Below are 13,927 nucleotides of genomic sequence, written 5' to 3' on the forward strand. Positions count from 1 at the left end.
CCAGACTGATCTCCGTAGGTCCTGTGTAGGGCTACAGGGATCAAGAACTTAAGAATCTTTACAGTCACTTACAAATGCCTGCTGGATTTCTGGATTTTGAGTTAAAGTGAGAGTTATATAGATGGTAGGATGGGTAATATAATTTCACACACTCTAAGATGCAAGTAATGAAATGATGACCTCATAGATACTTATACCCACACAATCTGCCAATGTGTTTTATAGTTGATATTATAATTGACACCACACACCTCTCATATTTAATATCTATAGATTATTTTGATTTACACATTATTAAAAGGTACAGTGTAAAGAAATACTTCTTTCATGCTTACAATTTCCCCAATGATTTTTATGACCATAACAGAGACATGACTCACAGAGGGGGAAAATTGCTTCTGGCATAGAGTAAAAATCACCAATTTAGAATTCTAATATTCACTTCAAGACACTTTCCGCCTTTGTAAATATGGAATCTTGGTGCTTTAATTATATTTATCACATAATCCCTGCATCGAGTTCATCAAATTGATAGCCTATGTAATTTTTGCATGCAGATTTAAAGGTGCAAATACATTAAAATTCAACGTGGTGGAAATTTACAATGCAATGAAAATTAACTAACTTCATGGAACCGGATAGGCACAGGACTATGGAATGGTCCTAAAACTTATTAACTGAAAAAAATTACATTAGAATTCTCTATTTAATGGGGCTCAGCTGTTACTCGTACACCTTAAGTATTACTTTGCCTTTAAACACATTATCCCTCCCACAGCATTTCCACCACCCAAGGCCACGTTCTCCATGAGCAGCCAAGTCATGTGTTGCTAGCGGTGTTAATGAATGAGGGTCCCCGTAATTACCAGTTGATTACAAAGTCTCTAACTCCTAGTATTTCATTGGAAGGGAGAGGGCTCTAGTTTTCGGGGGTTGAGTCAGCAGGAGTCTTAACTATGAATTGCTCTGTCTTAAAGAACTGCTGCAGTACCTCCTGCATGTTGAAAGACACGATCAGAAAACCCCTAGTCCTTGTCAAGCTCATGTGAGACATTACTAAGTGAGCGTGCCTGCATCTTTTGGAAGCTTTGGACTGCAAAGGACAAAAGACCCCATCCACAGGAGCTTACATATCAGGACATTTATGCTTTTGTTTCACAATAAACCTCCAGGTCAGCTGTTTCAGGGTTGGCCCTGCAGCACAGGGATGATAAAGAGTGTCTGTCAGTCATGCCTCCCCAGGTGATCACAGGACGGCTGTGGTAGCAGTGGCCTGCGCACTCTTACATGATAGCGTTTCAAAGCAGGGAAAAGAGAGAGGAGGGCAAGGCCCTCTTCCTATACATTTCTTCTTTACACAGGGGGAAACATTTCCCAGAAGCCCTTCGGCTGTGTTCTCCTTACATCTCATTGGCCAGAACTGTGTCACATGCCCAGTCCCTGCCAGAGATGAATGGAATTACTCTTATTCTGATTGACTTAAATCAATCAAGTTTCATCCCCCAGGGTTTGGGAGAGAAGCCCATCTTTTCTGAGCATTTTGCTACCACCTGAACCAAACGAGTCTATTTAGCAGGAAGAAGGGGCAATGGCTGTTGGGTAGATGCTAATGATGTCTGCCACGGTGGTCTGGGTAAACTGATGAAAAGTGTCTCCTGATAATCAAGAGATTTTAAAGGTTCGGACTGGAACAAGTGAACCAAGAGAGTAATCTCTAGTAGGCAGGGTGCTTAATTCTGCCTTCCAGTAGAATCATGTGGAAAGCTTCACAAACCATCTCTGCCCAGCACCCACCCCGATGCTCTGATTCAGCTGCAGGGGAGGAGCGCCCAGGGGAACGGTCCCGTGTCCTTTAGAGTCGGGAGGAAGCTGTGATGTGCAGCAGCCAGCATGGGGAACCCAGCCCTCATGAAGGCCAGAGCTCCCTGTCTGAGGGCCTCCATCAGGACCCAACAGGAAGCAAAAATGTAAGAAGAGCCCTTGGCTTTCCGAGCAGAAGGACTAGGGCAGGGGTGGGCAAACTTTTTGACTCGAGGGCCACAATGGGTTCTTAAACTGGACCGGAGGGTTGAAACAAAAGCATGGATGGAGTGTTTGTGTGAACTAATATAAATTCAAAGTAAACATCATAAAAGGGTACGGTCTTTTTTTTTTTTTTTAGTTTTATTCATTTCAAACGGGCTGGATCCGGCCTGCGGGCCGTAGTTTGCTCATGGCTGGACTAGAGAGAGGGGACTCTATGCACGACCCCGAGATGAGGCTCGCAGACTCCTGAGGCTGTCCTGGAAGGCCCTCCCTCCTGTCCACATGCCATCTTGGACACTTTTCATATTTCCTCTCCAACAGGCCCCTCTGACCCCACTCGTTCTCCTCCTACTCCAAGTCCACCCTGTGTTCAACAGCCAAAGTGACTGTCACAGGCCACAATCCTGGATGTGCCCATCTCTGCTCACAGGCTCTCAATGTCTGCCCACCGACCAAACCAAACTCCAGATCCTCTGCGACCTGTGCTGCCACCTTACTATAATAACTAAGTCTACTTGGGGGTTCTATCAGGTCCCATTCTAAATGCTTTGATGACTTTAAATCAGCAAATCTTTCCATCCTAAAGTCCTACTGTTCTTCTCATTTTACATGCAAGGAAACTGAGGTTTAGTTTCTTCACTTGCCCAGGTCACACAGTTGGTAAAAAGTGTGAATCTAGGATTCAAGCCCAGCCAGTCTGACTCTGGAGGCCACGCTCCTTCACACACCAGGTTTTCAGTCAGACCGACTGCTGCCATTCCCTGGACGCTCCCAGCGACTCCCCACCTCTGTGCCTTGCCTTTGGGTAGGCTGTCTCCCTTGGAGAGCCTGGGCACTCAGCAGAGAGGTCCTGCAGCACTGGGAGGATTGCAAGGAGGAGCTTACCATGGGGCAGTCCACAGGAGAAGCCGAGACGATGAAATGTATCTGCCCATTTTCTTCTGCCTCCTTTTCCATTGGTCAGTTTCCATTGGTGGATTTAGTGGGACACTTTTGTAGCTTTCTGTACCCATGGCCCAGTGTGAATGGGGATGAGCAGGTCTGGGGATGGGCCAGAGGATAAAGTCTGCAGGGCAGGCTCTAGGCCTGGGTTGATGGGGAAGTCAAGGGGGGCTGGGGGTGGGGGTGGGGCGGGGGCGGGTCTGTGAGGTTTGGGAGAGGCCGGAGGACAAAGGTCACACAAGGGCCCAAAGTAGATGAGGTGGCTTGAAGGAGGGAACTAAGAATGTCCTGTGGTAGACAGAGCTCTGGACTGGAAGTCAGGAGACCTCAATTCATATGCTGCTGCTGCCACTAGGGCTGTGTGCCTGGGAGCACGTCAATCAATAGCTGTAGTTTTCTCACCTGTGAGATGTGGAGGTTGACCTAAGTGACCTGCAGGGTATAGCCAAGCTCTAGAATTCTGTGGGAGGAGGTTGTAGACAGAAGGGGCTGAGGGTTAGAGATTTAGGAGGTAGCTCAGTTGTGAGAGCCAGTTAGTGAAGTCCGAGGTGTGGCCTGGCTGGCCACTGCCCTGGAGAAGGTCAGGGTGGTTGAGAGGCCCACGAAGGCCAGAGGAAGCACTGATAGAGGGGGGCTTGCGGGAGAGAAGAGCCTGGCCTGTCAGCAGTTTGGTCCTCAAGACTCTCCTGCTGTGCTAATAGCTCCTGTGCTTGGGTGCCACCCCGCAGAACCTGGTAACCCAGAGGAGGCTGCAACCCCTCGGGCTTGAGGCTCCAGGAGAGAGAGGCCTCCCGGTTCTCCAGGGTGATGATTGCACTGGGTTACCTGAAGAAGGAATCCCCTAACTAGCCTGGACCTGTGGGGTCAGAGGGGGACACCCAGGCCACTTCTTGGGGCTCTCAAATTCAGTTTCTTAATAAATGACTTGTTTATGTACTGTGAGTGATCATGAAATGTAGAGTCCAGCTTCAAGTTTCAATATTCAGACAGAAGGAATGCTAGCAGGTCCCAAATCTAGCTGAATGCATCTGGGCTTTAAATACCAGTATTTTTACTAAAAAAATATGTTTTTACTGAGTTTTAGAGAGAGAGAGGAAGGGAGAGGAAGATAGACAGAGAGATATCAATCTGCTGCCTCCTGCACACCCTCTCCCTCCCTCTCCCTTTACTCAGGATCGAGCCCACAAGGGGTGATGCTCAACCAACTGAGCCACACAGGCCAGGGCTCAAGTATCAATATTTTTAAGAGCTAAAGATGTTCAGCATGTTTATTGGGATGGGAATAGCCACACAGTCCTTTATGCTATCAGATAAAAGGTATTACTAAATAGGGTATATAATATTTCCTACCAAGACTGCAAAAGTAATAGCCACAAAAACGTAAAACCTCATGAAAACCACTTTTCCACTTGCAAAGTACATTTCTTCACTGGAGCTCAGAACACTTCACCTTTCATAGAACGAAACACACACACACACACATACATGTGAAAGGGGGAACCTGAATGTGATGGCCCGTGTCCGTGTCACTATCCTGGCTGTGATATGTGCTACATCGTCCTGCAAGGTGTCAACACTGAGGAAGCCAGGCAAAGCGCACCTGGGACTTCTCAGGACCTCTCCATATTATTTCTTACAACCGCATGTGACTCAACAATGAGCTCAAAATAAAAAGTTTAAAATAAACCACTTCACTGTCTCACTTCCTATTTCATTTCTGCAAGACCCATAGATAACAAGTTGTGATGCAAACACAGAGGAAATATCAGCTGGGCCATAAACAGGATGACTGTCCCACGATGCAGTCTGGGTGAGACAATCTCGTTCTGAGACTTGAACACCAGTGGACTGGCCTTAGCTGACCAAGAAAAGTGCATTTCAGCACCGACAGTCTCAGCGAAACTATCCTTTCCTGCCTCTTTCTAAGTTTACACACAGCGACTGTTAACATACACCGGGTGCCCATCACAGTCCTTTTTAAATTTTGATTTTGTTTTTAAAGTTTTAGCTTTACTGGGATATAACTGACATTAATTTTTTTTTTAAATTTCAGTGTCTCTTCTTATTAGGCCAGGGTATGGAAAGAAACAGAAACTTTGCAATTTTGTAACCATTTCAATTCTGAGAGCTCAAACCCAAGAGAAGGAATTCTTGGGCTCAGACAGCAGTGTTCAGAGCAGCTCATTTTCTATCAGAAGTGGACACCCCAGGCTCCTCCAGGCGCCTGCTGCTCTGCCTGCTGGCTGCAGCTGCTCCGGGCCCCCCACTGATCCCACCTCCCCTGCCCTCTAATTAAGCTGCAGGGCCAAGCCCTCAGCCAGCCATGACACCTGCCTCCTACTCAGCCTAGCACCCACATTAGAAAGCTCTGCCAGGCTTTGCACTAAGTGGCTTAAGTTCTTGGAAGCCGTGTGACTGCATCGTGTACCAGCTGGTCTCCTCAAACAGCTCCGGACAGAGCAGTTGTCTAGCTAGGACCCACCTGAGGCCACAACTGGCTGTGAGGAAAGCTCATCCTGAACGGAATAGCATCCTCCCATCCTCCCCGAGCCCTCAGTACAGCGGTCCCATGCCAAGGTACAGACCTTGCTTTCAAGAATCTTACCAAGAAGAAGGATTATGCCTCTGTAGGAAGTTTCAAAAGATGCCCCAAACCATCTCGTGTGTGTGTGTGTGTGTGTGTGTGTGTGTGTGTTTTGCTATATAGTAAACTTCTTGTTCACTTGGGTCAGACAGGAGAACCCCAAGAAGAAAATGGAAATGCTAAGCTAAATGGAATGGTAAGCTCCTGAGATCAGAGAGATCTTGTCCCTCTGGCTCACCTTTGGGTATGTTCAATACAAGAATGGGAGCTGGAACCTATAGAGAGATGTCAAATAAAAGAACAAATGAGGGAAGGCAGGGGAGGGTTGGGGGCGGGAGGGGGCGGGTAAGAGATCAACCGAAGGACTTGTATGCATGCATATAAGCATAACCAATGGACATAAGACACTGGGGGGTAGGGGAGGCCAGGGGGATGTCAAGGGGGCAGGGGGAGGGAGAGGAGACATATGTAATACTCTTTGTAATACTTTAAGCAATAAAACAAAATAAAACATGAAAAACAAATAAACAAATGAATGTGGGCTTAAGAGCATGATATTCAGGGTCAGGGCATCGTAATGAACAACGCTTACAAGGCAGATGTCTCTCCACTGACAGTCACCCCAGGCCCCTCTAGCCTCTCCACCCTCATCTCCTGCCAATTATTTCTGGGAGTGCCTGTGGCTGTGTCATCTCACGGGTGCTCAGGAACAAGTCAGCTTACCTCCCCCGCTCCCACCGTCTCAAGAGCCCCTTGCTGCCGGCTGGGAAACTCTTCCTCAGCAATTGTGGTTCCACCATTCTCCCATGGGTGCCCCCTGGGGTGGGGCAGGCTCTCCTGATTCTGCATTTTGTCCCCAGGCCCTGAGGCACCACTGCTTCCAGCCTAGAGTCTCACACAGCCATTCACAAACAGTGTACTCGCAGTGTGCTTGGGGCTTCTCACCTAAATCTCCCTCGAGGGGCCTCAAAACTCATCCACAGGCCTGGCTCAGGGTCAGCCCTCCTCCATCCCTCTCTGAGATTTTCCTATTTCTCCTTTTCCCATCGTCACAAGCCAACAGCTCTTCTGCAAATCAGCTCCTGCAGACAGGCACCTGCAGGGGTCACCAGCCTCCCAGATCTGCAGTCAGCAGAGGCTGGTATGAACTATCCAGGGAGGAGCCCTGGGCTCAAGGCCGGGCGTCCAGGTCAAGCATCACATCTTCCCCAACCACTTTGTAATGCGGGAGAAGTCATGGGAGCTCCTTGGCCCCCGTTTAGGGGTCTGTGCAATAGAGTGGGTCCTAGCCATCTAGGTACCACGAGAGAGAGAAAGGTGAAGACGAGAGGCACAGGAAGGAGGCAGAGGGTGGGAATCAATGGTTGGCCAGGAAAGGCAGGTCAGGGAGCGTCCCCTGGGCCGTGAGAGGAAACAGCCCACCCCGGAGCTCACAAGGGGCGCCTGTGTGGCAGTGCAGACAGTCACCTCTCGGGGGAGGGTCACCTCTCGGGGGAGGGTCACCTGGTGGCGGAAAGTCACCTCTTAGGGGAGGGTCACCTCTTAGGTCCTGGAGTTTCTGCAGCTTAAAGAGCAGACGTGGCTCTTGCGCATTCTGGCCACACTCCTCAGCCAGACCCACACTGTTTTTCTTTTTGTTGCTTGCGATTTGGGTGTTATAGCTAAGAATCCATTGCCAAATCCAAGGTCATGAAGAATTTCTCCTGTTTTTTTCCTAAGAGTTTCATCGTTTTAGTTCTCACATCTACAGCGTTGCCATTGGTGGGCTCTGGGAGCCAAAAACTATTTTTGTTACTTTTTGCTTGTCCTCCCCCAAGAGTTACAATTAATTTCCCTTTTCAAAACCCGATTCAAAAAAGAACATTCTGTTTTCCAGGACCCTGGCTTCCTGTGAGAAATTCCATACCAGCATTTAAAATTAGGCCACAGTCGCCAACATGTAAATTTCTTTTCATGGCTAATTTCTTTTTTTTTTTTAAGTAACAGTTTGTGTTTTTAGCAGAGAAATAAGAGAAAAAAAGGAGTAATTTATCAGCAAAACAGCAGTTTTATTTTGGGGAAGGGATGTTACAGAGAACTGATGTATTTCTGTAATATTAATCTATTTAAAAATTTTTTAAATGTCAAAAATACAGTTTACATCCACTGCCACAAATTTGGTGAACATTTTTCATTATACACTAAGCAGAAAGTTTGGAATTAAATGTTCAGCAATGTGCAGACAAATGAAGAAATCCCCTCCCCCAGGCCATCCTTTGACATAACTAGGACAATCCAATATAATAACCCTCTAAAAGGATTAATTCTGCCTAAAACCAGCTCCTGAAAAAAACCACATGGCACTTTCTGAAGCATTCTTGATAACGTGCACATCTTTTTTACATTTGCAATCCATGAGCCTGGTGCTGACTCTGCTTGGGACCTCCGACGGCCGAGAAGGCTGAACGACAGAGTTCACAATCAGAATTGTAGAAAAACCTCAGTAATTATCAACAAAATAAAAGAGCCATAAGGTCCCATGCTGCTTCTATTAAATTAAAAAAAAATATTTAAAACACACTCGTTGTCGGTGATGGTGCAGTGAAACTGGTGTCCACACATACATTGCTGATGACCATGTAAAACCCCTATGCCAGGCAAATCCATTCAAAACATATATAAATGATTCAGTGATCTGAATTACCCCAAAGAAGGACAAGGTTTTTATGACCGTTTAGTACAAAATTAACATAAGAACACTGGTAAGCTGGAAGCCTCCTAAATATCCGGCAGGGGTGATTGGTGGTTAGGTAAAAGACGTTGCACCCGCTTAATGAATGTAAGGGCACAGTGGACACATTGAGATACGCAAATAAGAGAATGTTAAGAGGTACCAGTAGCTCCGTCAGGCCAGGGGGAGGGCAGAGTTGTAAGTGCAATTGTTCCTTCTGTTATGAAAGTGTCATTAATGTTGCCATAATTTTTTGTTGTTGTTTGATAAAAATGTTAAATAAATTGCAGGGAAGGTACGTTATCTTTGTAAGAGGATTAAAAAAATCAACTATATATGGCATCTCAATTTTTTTTTTTATGCTTGGCTTGGCTAGATTAGTCTGCGATTCCTTCCACAGGGTATTAAGCTGCACTTACCCATTAGGCCAGGAGGGAAAAGTCTCAGGGTATGGAGCCGTTCGGTGGAGACACCGAAGGAGAGAGACAGTAAGAGCAGATTTCCACCCCAAGAAGTAGCGGAGAAAGGAAGCCAAGTTTGGCAGCAGGGCACACCATCTGGGGCGCTGTCCACCTTTTATTCTCTGTGAGTGAGGTGCACCCCACAGAACACAGCCCCTTGGCGTTTTGCGACACCAAATACCTACTGTAGTAGACACAGTCTTGCCTACCCAGGAACCATTCTTCAATTCTCCCTTGTAGAGTTCCCGGTAATGAACAATACAACCCACTCAAGCTAGTTTGTTGAAGCCAGAAAGGAATTTATTAGGGAGCTCACAGAATCCCCAGGAGGGATCGAAGATCGGGCTTGAAGGCTACATAACCTAGAACAACACCCAAATTATACCACCAAACTGCTTCCGTGGAGACCTGTGGCCACTGTCCCATATCAACACGGATGCTATCTATGCAGGATGCTACCACTCAGCGGTTTCTAAAAACTAGACTGTCTTCCTTCAATGATCCCCCACCTTCCCTGGAAAATGGGTTCTGCCTGACACCTCATTCCTCGATTCTGTATTCAAGTCTCATCAGGTGTGTCTAATTGGGGCGTCCAGATAAAATACCTGCTGACTGGGAAGGAGTTCTGCTATTTTGTTTTTGTTTAATATATTTTTATTGATTCCAGAGAGGAATGGCAAGGGAGAGAGAGATAGAAACATCAATGAGAGAGAATCGTTGATCGGCTACCTCGCTGCCTACTGGGGATCAAGCCTGAAACCTGGGCGTGTGCCCTGACCTGGAATGGAACCATGACCTTCTAATTCCTAGGTTAACGCTCACCCACGGAGCCACACCGGTCAGGCTGCTCCTGTTTTGGATAGGCAGGGTTCATAATGTGGACTGTTTCTCAAACATTGGGAGCCACAAATGTGACTAATGGCCATAAAGCTTCACCCAATGTTGTCCTGCTGCCCACGTTACTCTTTGTGACCACGAGCTTTGGGGAAGGTTGGCCCCCTTCCCCGCTGTGGTGGTGAAGCCAGTTGGGGAAATTCCATTTTCCTCGATGGTAACTAGCCAGAAAAGGCATGTGACCCAATTCTGACCAATGAGGCATGAAGAGACAGCTGTTGAGGGACTTCTGAGAAAGGTTTCCTAGCTCTTAAAAACAGGCACCAGGATACAATAATCCTTTTGTTCTGCCTCTGGAGAGCGGTGCGTGGGGATTTGAAGCTTGGAGCTGAGGCAGCCATCCATGACTGACATTTAAAATGACAGAGACATACGATGAAATTAATCAGGTTCTTGATAATATTCCTAGCCACTGACTCAACCAACCATCCCAGGATTAGTTGTTACGTAAAATAATAATTTTCCGTCATGTTTCAGCCAGTTGAGTAGCAGTTTTCCTTGCAGCCCAGAGCATCGTAAGCTACCAGCTCTGCACCCAGTGTTGCAAGGATGGTTGAGATAAACACGAACATAAGAGACACTGTCATCTCCCTGGGCTGGAGGAGCCCGAGAGGGTCTCAGTGAAAATAAAATGGATGGGTGAACTGTGGCCATGTTAGGGAAGTCCCTTCTGAACAGCGTTCCCCATCGGAAGTGGACCCAGCCTCCATTCCCTCTCTGCAACAGCACCCTGCTCTTTAGTGGGACTGTATTTCCTCCATCACGTTCAGGGACTGGAGACACCCTGCCTCACACTGAGAAGGCTGAAGGAGTTCCTGGAGGTTCTTTCTGGCAGAAGCAGTCTCTATCTCTCTCTCTCTCTCTCTCTCTCTCTCTCTCTCTCTCTCTCTCTCTCTCTCTCATACACACACACACACACACACACACACACACACACACACACGGCAGGCTCAGGACCTAAACTCAATCAAACTCTTTCTCTCAAGACTTTACATCTCCAACCAAGTGACTCGTGAACAGAGCATAGCAGCGGCTGTTCATTCTTTCCAGAAAACCCCCCCTCTACCTGGCTGGGCCGCTGAGTGCTTCCTGCTGCCTGGCTGCCCAGAGCTGCCCTGGAGGAATATCTGTTCTGTTCTCAAACCACCATGTTCCCAGGAAACAGAGATTTCAAAACCTCCCCCAGTACCCAGCCAGTTGAGACATTCCAGTGTGAAAGTTTACATACTTGAAGAAACTCCAAATTAGAACCTTATGGAAAGTCAGTTCTGCAGTTCCACCTCCTCTAAGGATTGCTTCAGTGAATTTATTTGGAAATGTTCTTTATACGAGAAGTCCACCCCATTTCTTCTTCTGGCCTCCCACCCGAAGTTGGCAAGCCAATTATGAAATAAAAAGGCTAATATAAAACAAGCTGCTGAAATTAAACACATCCAGAAGTTTACAGCTCAATCAACTGTTCATGAAACATTTATATTTATATATTTTAACGAATATTGGTATTCCAGATCTTTACTTGTTGGGTACTTGAGGACAATTATTTGAAATATTTTAAAAAGCATTTTTTTCCTGGAACTGTAATAGTGACTACCATGTGACATCCAAGGGCGAGAGAAATAATTATGAAGCATGGGGAGGAAAAACAAAACCATTTAATCTCTTCATTTAGAATTTTTTTTACTTACATAAAAATTTTAAAATTGTGCTGAAATATACATATAACATAAAAGTTAACATCCTAACCATTTTTTAAGTGTATAGTTCAGAGGAATATTTTTAGAAGAGACCATTTAATGTATTGGGTTTGTCAAATATATTCTCATACAACTTTCTAATAAAATCAGAACTCTTTAGCATGTTCTCTGAGGAAGAATTAGTGACAAAGCTCATTACTGAGACGGCATTACAGTGATGACCTCTCTTCTATTTTTAAACATTGAAACACATGAAAATGATCCAAGAAAAAAAGAAAAACACATTTAGGATACAAGCCACTTAATTTTCCATTTTTAACCTCTAGCTAATTAAAAATACTAGGTTACATTCAATGGGTCTTGCTCAAAAGGAATTATCTGTCAACTATTATATTTTAAAAACCTTTATTATGGAACATTCCCAATGCATACAAAGTGAACAGGAGAGAAGAATGAAGCCCCATGTACCCAACCCCCAAGTTTCACAATTATTAATATTCTACCATTCTTGTTTCTTCTGTATCTCTCCCCAACACACCCAATTATTACAATTTTTACTGTTAGTTCTTTTGGGTAATTTATACACATTAAAATATACAAATGTCAACTGTACAAATTAGACAAATAAGTTCTCCTAAGTAACCTAACTCCTATATAGAACATTTCCGTCTCCCCAGAAAGTTTCCTCATAATTCTTCCTAGTTATCCCTCATTCAGAGACACCCACTGTTTTGATTTTTGATTATTTTTGCCTGTTCTATAAATTTACAGAAATGGAACCATACTCTGTAATCTCTGCCTTCTTTCACTCCACATGATGTTTATGATGTTTATCCGTGCTGTGGAGTAATTCCTTCTTTATTACTGCTGCGTAGTATCCCATTGTGGTACTACTGGTTCTTACAATGGAAGAGCCATTGTTAAATGGGTCTTACGGTCTGATTGATAGACATTGAGTTTCTTTCCAGATTTTGGCTGTTGTGAAAAAAAAGCTGCTGTGAATATTCTTGTATAAGTGTTTTTTAAATGGATATATGCTTTCATTTTTCTTGGGTGAATACCTAGGAATGGAACTGGTAAGTCAAAGCGTAGCTCTATTAACTGTATGACTCTGTCAAGCCATTTTCCAAAGTGCTTGTACCATTTGTAGTCCAACATATACCCAATATTATACAATAACATTTGAGAATTCTAGTTACCCTACATCCTTACTAACATTTAGCTTTAGCAACCTTTTAAATTTTAGTCATTCTGATGGCTATGCTGTGATATCTCATTGTGGTTTTAATTTTCATTGCCCTGAGGATGAAGGAGGTTGAGTTCTTTTTCATATGCTATTTTTTAGGTGTGTGTTTTCATTTGTGAAATGTATGCTCAAGTATTTTGCATTTTAAAATAAATTCGGTTGTTCATTTTTTATTATGAAGTTGTAGGAGTTCTTTTACATATTCTGACACAAGATTTTTGTCAGATATATGTTTGGTGAATATTTTCTAGTCTGTGCTTTGTCTACTCATTTTATTAATAATGTCTTTTGACAAACAGAATATTTGATGAAGACTAATTTAATAATTATTCATATGGTTATTACTTTCTGTGATTGTCTGAGCATTTTTTGCCAAACCCAAGGATGTAAAGATACTATCCTGTGTTTTCTTGTACATGCTTTGTGGTTTTAGCTTTTATGTTTATCTTTATAGTCAAGGTTCATTTTTCAAATGTGCACCTCCAGTTGTGCCAGCACCATTTTGAAAAGTCTTTCCCTTTCCCATTGAATTACTGTGGGGTCTTGTGAAAAATCAATAGGCTGTACCTTTGGGGCTCTATTTCTGGGTTCCATTGTGTTTCATTGACTGTATGACTAGCTTTATGCCAATACCACACTGTTTTTATTACTGTGGCTTCACAGGGTATGTCTTTCACAGTGGCTGTGTTAGGTTCCCAAAGCTGCTGTAGCAAATTACTGCAAACTGAATGGCTTAAAAACAACAAATCTTTTATCTTGGAGTCATGGAGGTCAGAAGTCTGAGGTGAGCACTAAGGGGCTAAAATCAAGGTGTTGTCAGGGCTGGTTCCTCTTTCAGCTTCTAGAGGCTGTGGGCACTCATTGTTAGGTCATTGCACTCTCTGCTTCTGATATCATATCACCTTTCTCTACTCTCATCCTACAGCCCCTCTTATACGGACTCTCATATTCATCCTCCCACAGGAGTATTTTGTTAAGAATTTTTGTGTCTTGCCCTGGCCAGTGTTTCTCAATGGTTAGAGCGTTGGCCCGCGCACCGAAAGGTCTTGGGTTTGATTCCTGGTCAAGGGCACTTACGTCGGTTGCAGGCTCCATCCCCATCCCCATTGGTTGCAGGAGGCAAACAATTGATGTTTCTTTCTTACTCTCCCTCCACTCTCTCTCTCTCTAAAAAAAAAAAAAAAATCAATGGAAAAAGTATCTTCAGGTGAGGATTAAGAACAACAAAATATTTTTCATGTCTTATATTCATGAAATATATTGATCTTTTCTGTTAATGCCTTCATCAGATTTTGGTATCAGGGTTAATGCTGGCCTCATAAAAGAAGATTTAAAATATTTCTTTATCCTCTGATTCATAGAGGATTTTGT

This window comes from Myotis yumanensis, unplaced genomic scaffold (assembly GCF_028538775.1).
Source record: "Myotis yumanensis isolate MYYU_CA2020_CCGP unplaced genomic scaffold, mMyoYum1.0.hap1 SCAF_6, whole genome shotgun sequence".
NCBI classification, from domain to species: Eukaryota; Metazoa; Chordata; class Mammalia; order Chiroptera; family Vespertilionidae; genus Myotis; species Myotis yumanensis.